At 38.4% G+C, this 12,490-nt stretch overlaps 1 long non-coding RNA gene across 1 annotated transcript in view; it reads right to left on the bottom strand.

Moving 5' to 3' along the window:
* Positions 1-5,793: 5,793 nt before the first annotated feature.
* LOC130855866 (uncharacterized) overlaps positions 5,794-12,490 on the bottom strand; it is a 38,471-nt gene continuing 31,774 nt past the window's right edge. The window contains exon 3 of the long non-coding RNA XR_009054383.1: positions 5,794-6,234. This is a non-coding gene — a long non-coding RNA (uncharacterized LOC130855866). The remainder of the gene's footprint in view (positions 6,235-12,490) is intronic.

Genomic DNA, 12,490 nt, shown 5'->3' with positions numbered 1-12,490 from the left:
GGAATCTCTGATCTTTATCTATGCTTCCCAGTGTTAGTGCAGTACTTCTGTGTACTTACATGCAAATTTTATGTAGCAATTGACAGAATTTCTTTTTGGATTCCTAAAATAAAATAATACTCCTCCTCCTCCTTCTTCATCTTCTTCTTTTGCAATGTGAAAACTAATGAATACCTTAGATGACTTAGAAATACTGTAAAGACAGCAAGAGGGACATTGCCAGGATCTACAACATTACAAGTTGATCCCGGGACTTCCCTGGCCATCCAGTGGTTAAAACTTCGCCTGCCAGTGCCGGGGTTGTGGGTTCGATCCCTGGTTGGGGAGCTAAGATGCCACATGCCTCACAGCCAAAAAGCCAAAAAACAAAAAACAGAAGCAATATTGTAATAGATTCAATGACAACTTTAAAAATGGTCCACATCAAAAAAAAAAAAAAGAAAGAAAGAAAGAAAGAAAAGTTGAACCCTAGGAGTGGATTTTGGTTGTCAGAGAACTCTTGATATTGAACTTAGGTTCTCTGACTTGTATGTTAAACTGCAGTGAGTGTTGTGTTGTGCTGAATATCCATCTGGCATAACACATTGCATTAGATAAGCCCCTTAACCCAAGCTGCCCTACATTTTAAAACAAAAGTACCTAAAAACTGATGAGTAACACAAGGAGATGAGAGGGAGGGAAGGAAGGGACAGAAGGAGGGAAGAGAAGACAAGAAGAAAGAAAGAAGGCAAGCAACGAAGGAAGGGAAGAAGGGGCAAAGGAAGCGGGGAAGAAAGGAAAAAAAAACTTTTTTGGACAGTGGTAGCTGTTAAAGACATGAACAAAATGAATGAGATTGGTAATATAGAAAACAGAAATTTCAAAGGGCATCTAAGCAAACATATTAATGTTAATGAGTCTATTTTTGCATTTTTTAATTTGCAAATTGAAGAGAAGATACTAGAAGTTTGAATTTGGGGTCTTGAGCATCTATTTCCAAATCAAAATAAGCAATTCTTGGTCTAATGTCATATTTTAATCAAAAAACCTTGGCATAAAAAAAAGGTTACAATATATGTATGTCATTACTGATTCACAATATGCAACACTCAACCAGAACGGTTGCTTTTCTGGACACTTTCTTCATTTTTTTCTAATTGTAAAAAGTTTGAAGGGATTTGTCTAGCTGTTAGCAAAATTCAGGGGCAAAAGCCTTGATTTAAGTATATATAACATAACTAACTTAGGTATATACAATTTAGGAAATAAAAAATAATATCCATATTAACATCCACACACTTACATCACATCATTAATATGATATAATTAAAATCTAATTAGAATCACATGGTGTAATTATTTTTTATTTCTTGATTTCTGTATGTTTAGATAGGTTACGTCAATATCAGATTAAACATTTTATTTATCATTTCTAGAGTAGTTTGTAAACTTTTTTTAAACATGAGAGTAAAAATGCAAGAGAAACAAAAAGTAGCCCTTCACTACTTTGTTTATCCAGACTTGCTAAGATGTCAAAAGATACCAGTTTATAAACACTAGAAGGCAGAGCTGGGGAGCGAAGGAATTGGAGACAGGTTGATTAAAGGGTACAAACTTTCAGCTATATGATGAATAAGGTCTGAAAATTTAATGTATATGTGGTGACTATAGTGGATAAGACTATCGAATAATTGAAATTTAAGAGAGTGGAACTCAAATGCTTTCTTCAAAAGAGAAAAGATAAATATGTAGGTGATGGATGTGTGAATTAACTAGATGGGAGGAATCTTTTCACAATATATGCTTGTATCAGATCATCATGATGTACATTTTAAATATCTTACAATTTTATTTGTGAATTATATCTCAATAGAGTAAAAAACAAACAAAAAAACAACCCACTAGAAGGGAAACCTCACCTATAGTATTATCTATGGTTTTCATGTACATTTTAAAAATTCCGGGTAGTTTGTTATTTAATGTATATAGGGCTGCCCATGTTTGACTTTTAGAGATTAACTCTGAAAGACCATTGATAGATGGATAGATAGATAGAGAGATGAGAGACAGATCAATACACATACACAAAGGAAAAATATAATTAGCAAAATTCACTTCTAAGTGAATAGAATTTTTTGAATCTTGTCTTTTAACTTTTTTGTGAAATACAAAAGCTTTGCTCTTTAATACGAAATCTTGATTTTCAGGGATATAGAACACACAAAAAATTAAAAAGCCTATTGCTATAGGTTAATTCCTTCAAACTGAAGCTATAAAATCTGAGTTGGTATCCCAGTTCTTCCATTTATCAGCTGGATCACAGTGTGCCAATGACTCAGCTGCCTCCTTGGTAAAATGGGATTAATGATATTTATTTCATGATATTATTCTAAGTATCAAACAGAATTATGAATTGAGACGTGCTTTGTAAGCTATAGGGTATTAAATAAATTTAAGATGTTTTTTAGTAACAATTTTATCTAGTTGAGAAATTATGATTTATGCAACATATCATTCCTAACAGTGAGTTTGATATCTCAGCGCGAGTACCACTTCAGAACCATGTATTTAACCAATAGGAAGTAGAATGTCTTTCTGGTTACCTCAGACAGATTAACAACCTGTAAGAAAAGGATCTACAGTTAGGCCCATGCTGTATTAGGTGGACAGTGTAATCACTAGGACAATTCTTAATTCAAAGAAAGTGGAAACATGAGTCTGAAGAGGGGAAATATCAAAGGTACTCTTTATCAAGAGTGAAACTTTGAAATCCATCTATTTAAGATTAATCACTATTCTTTTAGTTAAGCTGTTGTCATCTCTAACTTTCCCTGAGTAGAAAATAATCTACACTTCCAACTAAGTTATTCATGGTCCAATTTGTTCTCAGAATACTATAATAGGCTTTGTGAAGATAAGTTTTATAATAGGGATTTAACATAGTGAGAAGCCAAGACACAGAGGCCTTCAAACACAAAGAGTATATATGTGTATAAACTGCTCAGTCCCCTCCCCCTCTTCTTCCCCTCTCCCTTGTCCCCTCTCCTGAAAGGACATTCACCCCTACTTAAAATCTATTTTTTACAAAGGATTCAGATGAAATGCCACCTCAACAACTTCACAGTACAATCAGTTTAGCTACCACAGGGTTGCTCCGGAGCCATTTCAACAGCGCTGGGAAATGGGGGAAACTTTGAGCAAGGTACCACTGGAAGGAGGAATACTGTGAAGGATTTTAAGAAAGAGAAACATTCAAAATCTTCCCTCTTGGCAGTTCCGTCTTGCTTGATGACCACATTTACATACTGAGTTCACAGGCTAGAAGTCTCAAAGAGAACTACTTTCCTGGAGAAAATAAAACTTTCAGGGTGGCATCCTGGAAGAAAAAAGAAGAAGAAGAAGAAGGAAAAAGAATCACTGATGATTTACACACCTTATTTTCCAAACTTCTGATATCTTAAATACACAAAGTTGTCAGAGACACTATCAATTTATTGTTTTCTCCTCTTTAGCCCTATAAGATCTAACTTTCCCTGTTTATAATTTTTATCTGGTTTGTATCCAGATGAGTGTATTGGCTATTTGTTTTACAAAGTAGCAAGCTACTTGAAGTGAAGCATTTATCTTCATTCAGATGGTGGCTGTTTCTTTAAGTTTCCATATTTTCCCATTTTAAACATCTTAAGGCACAAGCATGTGAAATGTAATATTTAAAATACTTGAAAAAATAAAATACTTGAAATTCTTTATCTATTACTGTATTTTAATAATTAGCTTCCCTTTTCCCTACATGTTTCATCCCTGCTATACCTATTTTGTTGCAAGTCAGGCTATCTTATTTGCTTATTTGTAATAAAATATATAAAAGGATAAAGATGTGTGGCTCATTGAGTATTTATATTCAAAATTCTTCTTTGATTTAAAAAAATCTTACAAATCACATAAGAATTACATAACAAATGTACATTTAAAAATTTTTTAAGCAAAGAAAAAAATTTTAATTTTTTTTAATGTGCTTTTAATGATTTCTAGCACTCACACCTCCTTACTTGCTTTCCAAACTGTTTATACTGTCCCCAATAACACTCAGTGGAAAGCTGTCATTCCTGGCTAAATCCTTACTTAGGGTGGATGCTATGCCTCCGTGAGACAGGGTCAGGGGGTCAAAATCGATTTTGGAGGCCACCTGGAGAGTCCAGGCCATGAACTGACTCAAAAAATTTATATCAGAGCCGGAATAGTCCACCTCCCAGGGTCAGATCTGGCCTGACACTCCAACTGCAGGCTGGGGCATGCTAGACCGAGCTCAGAGAGAGGCCAGAGTTGTTGACCCTGCTAGCTGACCTCTTCAAACTTCAGGAGAATTTTTTTGGCAGTTACCACGGTGACTGGGTACTCTAAAAGCTTATCCTTCTTACTGAAAGGAGGAAAAAAATTAGGAAAAAAATATGTTAAAACCTACCTTGCAGAGATGCCTATCACAGTTAAAGTTGAAGAAAAAAAAAAAGGAAAAAACTGAAGGAGCTCTAAATTGCCTATGATTTTAATTTCCACTGCTGTCCTAAAGAAACTGGAATTTATAAGGTTTTCAAAATACAAATTTCACATTTAGAACAGATACTACTTTTTTTCTAAACCAATAGCTGACAACAATTTAAATAATGCATTAAACTACTTTTTAAACAATATAATTTACTTGGAAATTCTAATATCTCTCTACTTTTCTTTGGGAATAATTAGCTTTGAAATAAGATTCACCATAAATGCTAATTTAATAGGAGAAAAATACTATAACTAATCATTTTTGTGTCAAAAACAAACCCAATATTTTTTTTCCTTAGAGAAAAGTGTCCATTTTTGCTTGAGTAGAAATAATAAAATTAAGAGAAAAACAAGGGGCCATTATTACATATTTTTAAAAATTTTTTAATGAATGACAATAAAATAATGTTTACATTAAAAACAGTGTCATGAAAATAATACAACAAAAGAACACTAGGAGGAAAAAAATTCAAGGTGCGCTTTCTTTTAGAGCAATTTAAAGCTAAAAAAAAGCCATAGACTATTCTTCTATGTTGGTATCAAATGCTGTCTTGTCCTAAAGTTCCACAACAATAGAAAGATCAATTAAAATATAATTCCCCATGGGGTAAACCTACGCACATTATAAAGCTCTGCTAGTTGATTTTTGGTGACAGATTGTAATACAAAATACTTTTAAATGGCTCCTATATGTGACTTGAAATTAGATGAGAATCATAATAATTTAGAAGTATGACATCATTTAATTATAATAATAGTTGCTTTTAAAAAATGCCTGTGTACTGTATAGTGACTTTTTGTAAAGTGAAATCATTGACTCTTAGTGTTGCTACTGCTCTGGGCCTCCTTTAATTTTCTCATCTGCCTCTTACATGACCCAGGTCCTGGAAGTCTTGAAAGCACTTTCTCCAGCATGTGTATGTGTGTGTGTGTGTGTGTGTGTGTGTGTGTGTGTGAACATAAGCACACACAAACAATTAAGCATTGATGAGGGGAGGGTGGTTTTGCATTTTAAAAAGCAGTGGCTATGTAACAAAACAATGTCTTTGGTCTAAATATCATTTCTCATCTTGACTCTAAGCCAAGAAAGAAAAAAATGATGAATTACAGAAATGTAGTAACTGACACTCCAAAAATGAATACTAAAATTTCAGAGGAATGTTTTAACCTAATCTTGAATGTTCATTTTGCTGTGACCTATTTTCACTGCTTTGTAATCACCACTAAATTCCTAAAACAGAAAGGACATAAAACCAAGTATCTGTTAATTAATCTTAATTTCAAGGGAAAAAATGTAATTTAGAGCATAATTTCCTTTCTTGTCTTGTGTTCAAAACATCCAGTGAAAGAAAAGACTGGAGATGTATTTTGAGATGATTTTGCCATGTGATCCAATTGCACTTTGCTAAAACACAGGTCTTCCAATTAGATAGTGTGGTTCTTGCCATCGCAAAGTGGGCAATGAGGTTGGTGAGTCACTACAACTGCTCATTCTCTATGATGAACTCAGACTGTCCTTCCCAGCCGGGAACTCTTGGCAAGCTTCCTTAAAGACCCGGAGGCTGGCAAAGCATGAAGAACTATCAAACAGGAAATGAGGTCCTCTTCAGGTTTTGAAAAAAGATGATAGAAGTCTTAAAGTGAGGCAAGCCAGACCAGAATCTCCTAAACCACAAGCCTTATCTTGAGTGAAACATTATTTCTAAGTTGGATCTGAAAAGGAAAAGAAGTTAAAGTATAAGACAATGGTTCATTTGTACAGAAGAAAACAGTGCCAAGTCTCTTAGTTTGGTTTCCTCAAGTTAAAGTTAGGGTCTCTTCCAGGAAAAGACCAAAAATCATTTGTCAGTTTTCCGCATGAATTTCTACTAAAAGGACAATGAAATAAATAGATATTTAGAAGATCCACAGACCTGGGTCTTCTCTTATGTTGAAAATTCACCAGTTTGTTATAGAATCACAGAATTCAGGGATTTAAGAGATTATCTGGCCCTATCTCTTTATGTATACAAAATCTGAAGCCAGGAATATAAACTGCTTTACTTACACATTACTAGTTACCTGCCTCAACTGGAACTTAGATCCTGCTCAGTACTTCTAGCCTAGTGGGTTCTCCACTACAATGTGTGGCTTCTTCACTGGCAGAAAAGATATTAAAAGACCATACCAGTAGACCTATTCAGACCCTTGGAGACAGAGTTATTCTGGAACCATGGTATAAAATGATTGTAAAACTCATTACACTTCCAGGAAACAACTTTGGGTACCACACAAGCAGAAATTCCACAAAATCAGGTAGTGAAACAATACAATATTATGTGCTGTAGGAAGCTTAAAAATTCTCAGGAATTTTGGTAACAAGGGTATGTTGTTAATATTATTTCTCCAGTTAATTGTTTTTATTGATTTGTTATGGCTAACAGGCCCTGATTGATTTTCTTTTAATCGGTAGAGTCTCCACTCTGCAAGGTTTATAATTAAATACTGAGACGCAGGGTTTTTGGTGTTAGTCTAAGCTTCCAGCAGTATGAAAGTCTGTCGAAATAACTAAGAGCCATGTAAGACTCGATGGCCACTCCAGGAAGGGCTTTATCTGGTCTTTCTTTAATATTTCTCTAATTTACTTCAGTTTTAACTTGTTCCTATTAGGATCGGTGGATTCTAGAAATGAAGTAAAAAGAAGCCCATAGAAAAATGTGGACTTCATTGCCGATACCCCAAACTGCCACTTGTCAACTGCATTCAGTTATAACATTTACTCTCTATATCATGTATTTTCAGTGCAATCCCCAAACTCACCTTCTAACTTGTCATGACATTTGGGAGAAGATCAGGATTTAATTCAGAGAATCTGGCTCATGGCCCCAGAGGGAAAAAGAGTAAGGGATAAGAATTTAAGGGGAGGGGGAAAAGTACTAGGTATGCTGAAGGGTTTTTATAGGGAAGGAAGCTGGTAAATTAGGAAGACAGCTATGTATAAGAGGTGAAGGCAGTAAGAGTCAGGTAGTCCTCAACTCCCATTCAGAATTTCAAAGAAATGCTATATCCTTTCCATAGGTTCTAATGGGTGTTAGTTAAGGGAGGCATTTTAGGTTCTAATTACATGTTAAAGTTGGGAGCAGAGAATGAAAAACAACTCTGAGGTTGGGTCAGAAGAATGTTTGCTGGGCTACTAGAGGCTCCTGATGAAGTTTGGTTACCCTCCCCAAATTATGTGTGTGCATCTATCATTTTGTTTCTCAAAACACTTTAGTACTCTCCCAGAAGCAAGACTTCACTCAAAGGAGAAAGAGCTGGGGAATAAAAAAAAAAAGGAGACACAGCTGTTAAGGGAAACTCCTTAGCAGAAGGGAACTTTCTGATATACAAACATTTTTTCTTTTTGGAATCAAGGATGAGAGGCGGGTGAAGAAAGTAAGAGAGGAATTATGAGATTAAAGAGTGAGAACTTCCCCGTTGGTTCTGAGCTCCACTCCCAGAACCAGCCAGGCTGTACTCCAGGGGGCAATATGAATGAGGGAAAAGCTCATTGCCTTTGCCAGCTTCTAGACCTGCCTTAAGACTTTGCCAGAGTTGTTCCCTCAGTACAGGTGGGCAGAACACTCCCTTTTAGACACTATCCACTGTACTGCTCCTAGAAGGGCACAACCTAGGGCAGCTTGGCCAGTGCCTGCCTTCTGCTGAGATACAACCACTTGAAAAGGGGCCCGCTCTCTTGGCGTCCTTCATAGGCTCCTTCGGAAATTGTTAAAGACAGAAATTTTGAAATTGAATTTTAATGACTGAGAAAAGAGGGGTGAGGCACAGCAGCTGCTCCAGCCCCAGCTGCTCCATCCTCAGGAAAGGCCAGCCTCTGGGCCACCACGCCCACCAGCCCCAGAAGAAGGGAAGAAGAGGGGCACGAAGGTGAAGGGTTCAAGTTTAGAGTGAGGGCCTTGGCCCTGGGTGTTGGAGAGCATCCACATCCACAAACGCAAGCAAAACAAACAAACGAAAACCCATAACTTAGTCCCAGTTTGCTGAAACGACCTGGGGGCCCAAGAATATACATCGGGGGGGGGGGGGGGGGCGGGGGGGAGAAGGATGAGGGACCATTTTGTGAAGGACCTCGAGAGAAGGGGAGAGTTTTGTAGGACACGAAACCAGTTTTCTCCCGTGGATACCCACGGCTTGTGTGCTGCAATGACTGGAGTCGGATTAACGTTCCTTTTCCTTCTTCTGCCTGCCTGGGCCACGTCGAAATGAGAAGCAGAACACAGGACAATGCTCTCCCACCACCAGTTTCCTCATCTCAAAACTCAAGCGCCTGAGAGTGAACCGTCACCAAAAGTTATTGCCAGCGACAAATTCGGGCTGACAAATTGTCGATAATCGCGCCTTCAATGTGCAGGATGGCTTGCAGGCAATAAAGAAGCTGACGCACGAGGGGGTAGGCAGGGCGCGGGCCGGAGCCGGGTCCGCGGTTGGCAGGTTGCGCCCGGCCCCCGCCTGGCGCCACACCCGCCCCCCAACCAGGAACCGCGAGCTGTCCGGACTGCTGGGCTCCCACCGGCCTGCTGGAGCTCTGTCTGTCTTTCTTCCCGTGACTCACACAGACTGCGGGAGGAGCCTCTCTCTTCCCTCTCCTCCGGTTAACCCTTCTGGGTGCGTGTGTCTATGGTCTCAAGCGCCCTTGATTTAAAGTAACGGGTTTTCTTTTGTTTGAAATCCTGGGCCCGCAAGACTTTGGCATGTGTTGGACGTCTAGTTACTTCTGCATACCTGTCTGTATCCTGCGACAGAGAAAATTATTAGGAATTGAGGCTCAAGAGAAATAATAATATTTTTACCTGTGGATGTATTGGAAGAATGTGTGCATGTTAAATCATTTCAGAATTTAAGGTAAATCTAAAAAAGTGTTTGCAGGTTAATGCCTCTATCGACTCCCCCCATCCCCTACCCCAGGATTCACTAGAGTGCCCTTTGAATATTTTGAATTCACTATATGTTTTAAATTTAGGAGCAGCTTGAAACACATACATTGATCTAAATATGAATTCTCTGTGTAAGATATGATTTCTTGCATGCTTTATTGACAAACGAGTCACCTAATCATAATCATATGGCTTCAGATTCAATTACCAGTCACAGCCCTCCTAGGAAGTTGATTTAGTTATAAAAGTTTGGGTTCACAGTTAAATTCACTCTGCCACTTTCTCCAACTTGAATTTTGATTTCTGCAAATACAGCACAGCATTTGAATTAAGGGTCTTCTTGTTAAACTGGAGGCTTTTCTCATTTCCCTGAACTCTATAAATGAACTGCATTGTCACATAATCGATAGGAAAAACGCAGCTGTCACAGATCCTAAGCAACCCCTTGCCACAGAAATAACACGATCTGGCATTTCTGAGTTTGAAAAATGTGCTGTTTGGGTGACATGAGACCAGAACTACCCAGACGGCTTAAATGTCAGTGGTCTCTAAGATCGGCTAAGGATGGACCTGCTGAGATATTTCAAATAGGCTTCTCTCCTGGTTAGAGACCCAGGTGCTCCTTTTTCCTTCTATAATCAAGCACTATAAGAGTATTGGGATCTGGGATTCGAAGCTATTTCTAACCTCATCTAAGTTTGCTTGCTCTCATAGAGCTTGTGACAGAATTTCAAATTAGGCATTTTCCTCCCTGAACCAATGAGCAATTCAGATTTGGATTTTGGAGTTGAAATCTGAAACTAAATGTTCAACAACTTCAACACCCATCCTTTGAAGTCCTACATCATTCCCATCAATGTGATCAAGATTTCTGCAGTATATAAATCCTTCAGCTCAAAAGTCACTGAACAGCATCTGATCAAAAGTAGCAGGAACCCATAATCTCCAGCAAGCTCTTTCTCTGCCTCAATGTCAATCTCTAGTTGCATTTTTTTGCCTTCTCTCTACAATCTGCCATGTACAAATGCTGCCATATCATGTGAGAGTATGAAGAAGATGTAATCCTTCCTTATCTGTATTTTCTCCCCTTTTATCTTTGATGTAGTACTTTTAACTCTATGACTTCTTTGACCACTGGCATTTAAAAAAAGTGGTAGTGGGTGGACCTACTGTAGAATCTACCCCACTTGATAGATTAGATTATGTGATTAAAAGGTTAATTTATCTCATAAGAACCGTGCTAAGAAGCCTCATGACCTTGGCATACTATGAATCCTTTACACACCAAAAATGAAAGGTAATCTCATTCATAGATTTGCTCTGTCAGTGAACTGATATGTTAAGTACTACAGTTACCCTTAACCTACCTGGACCCACCTATACAAAGAAAAGTGCTAGAGGGGATCAGACAGCAGCAAGCTAGGTTAGACAAATTCTGTTTATAATTTCAAAGCATGAAGGCATAAAACTTGTCTTGTTTAAAACTAAAGCTATTGGAGCCTGCATTTCCCACATCTACCACGGCTAAGTTCTTTGGGATGAACTAAGAAACAGCACCTCTAATTAGTTCATTTGTCATCAGAGAACCACTGCATCAGGCCAGGTATTTTGCTCCTATTCAACTCTAGAAGAAAATGGGACAACGTGGGCTATTATAAAAAGCTCAGCCTTCAGTGCCAACATTTCAAATTGGCCTCATTTTACAAGTTCTCAGCAACCCCCAACTCATTCAGACTTTGTCTTGGCAAACTTGCTCTAGCCCCAAACGGGACTGTTAACACAGTAGAGTTTATCCTTTATCACAGTTCACAGGCTTCTCCGTAGCTGCAGGTTGACATCTGGAAACTGTGCCATGCAGAAGGGGTGAAAGCCCATCCAGGAACCAAGTCACTTATTTCCGAAGTAACTGTCCTGGGTGGGTGGGGACAGGGGCGGAGCAGGGGAGGGGGAGGGGAAGCACTAGGCACACAATAACCAGGCTGGGATTGACTGAGCTCTGATGTCCATTAAGGTCATGCAGATAACTGATGAAAAGAGTTATCTTCTTAGATACTTGCTCAGTGTGTGAATTTACATTATTTATAATTATGAGAAATGACTGATCCCATCCCAGTCCTATGCACTGAAGTCATTATTATTATTATTTAGAAATGTGGTGTATTAAACTATCTTGTCCTTGATTCTTAAGACCTAAACCACATGAGGTCAGTATAACAGAGCTGAGGATTTGCCTGAATTCTTAATCACACAGTGCAGAGAGATGATACTCTGGATACAGGAAATGTACTGGACAAGCTCAGCGTATATATGGCTCTAAACGTTTAAACTGTTCATTTCTCTCTATACGTTCACACACACCCCCCTCCACCCCACTCCCACAGAAAATATTTCTTTCCCTTACTGTCTGCAATCTAAACTTAAGAGCACACAAACCATGAGCTGGAGGAACTGTTTGTTTGCAGTGCTATTTATGAAATACTTCTCTTTTTTTTCTACCTAGGCATCTACTCCAAGGGATAGAGTAATGCATGGTGCTACTCAACTAGGTCTGAGAGAAAAGGTGGGGGTTACAAGAGCGTCTTCACCACTGCAGTGTTCTGGCTGCACCTGTTTTCTCACCCAGTTCCCCGAACTGCTCTCAGCTTAATTTTACAAATATACTCTCCGGGTCTCCATTTATCTGTTAAGATGGTCCAGGGTGTTTGCCAGGAGTATTGTGCCACCATTGCTGGCACATTTGTCTCTTCTGTCTAATGTCTGTCATTACACAAAGCATTCTAAAAAGCTAATTTCCAACTCTGAAAATATACTCTTACTACAGAAGTCATTACATTAGCATAACAAGCACAAAGTTCCAAGGTGATAATTTGGTTATAGATCTCAAATCCTTCCTGTTCCATCAGATTGAGGTTGAGGTATGATGTTGCCCTGCTGCTACTAGGATCTGAGTCAGTGGCTCCCCTGCTGGAGGGAAGTTCTTCTGGCAGAACTGTTTGTCCTCGGGAATTCAAAGTGAGGTAAATGTTTCAAGTTTCACCTGCCCAAGCTGGGACATT

This window comes from Hippopotamus amphibius, chromosome 6 (assembly GCF_030028045.1).
Source record: "Hippopotamus amphibius kiboko isolate mHipAmp2 chromosome 6, mHipAmp2.hap2, whole genome shotgun sequence".
Taxonomy (NCBI): domain Eukaryota; kingdom Metazoa; phylum Chordata; class Mammalia; order Artiodactyla; family Hippopotamidae; genus Hippopotamus; species Hippopotamus amphibius.
This window is presented reverse-complemented; position numbering and strand designations above follow the sequence as displayed.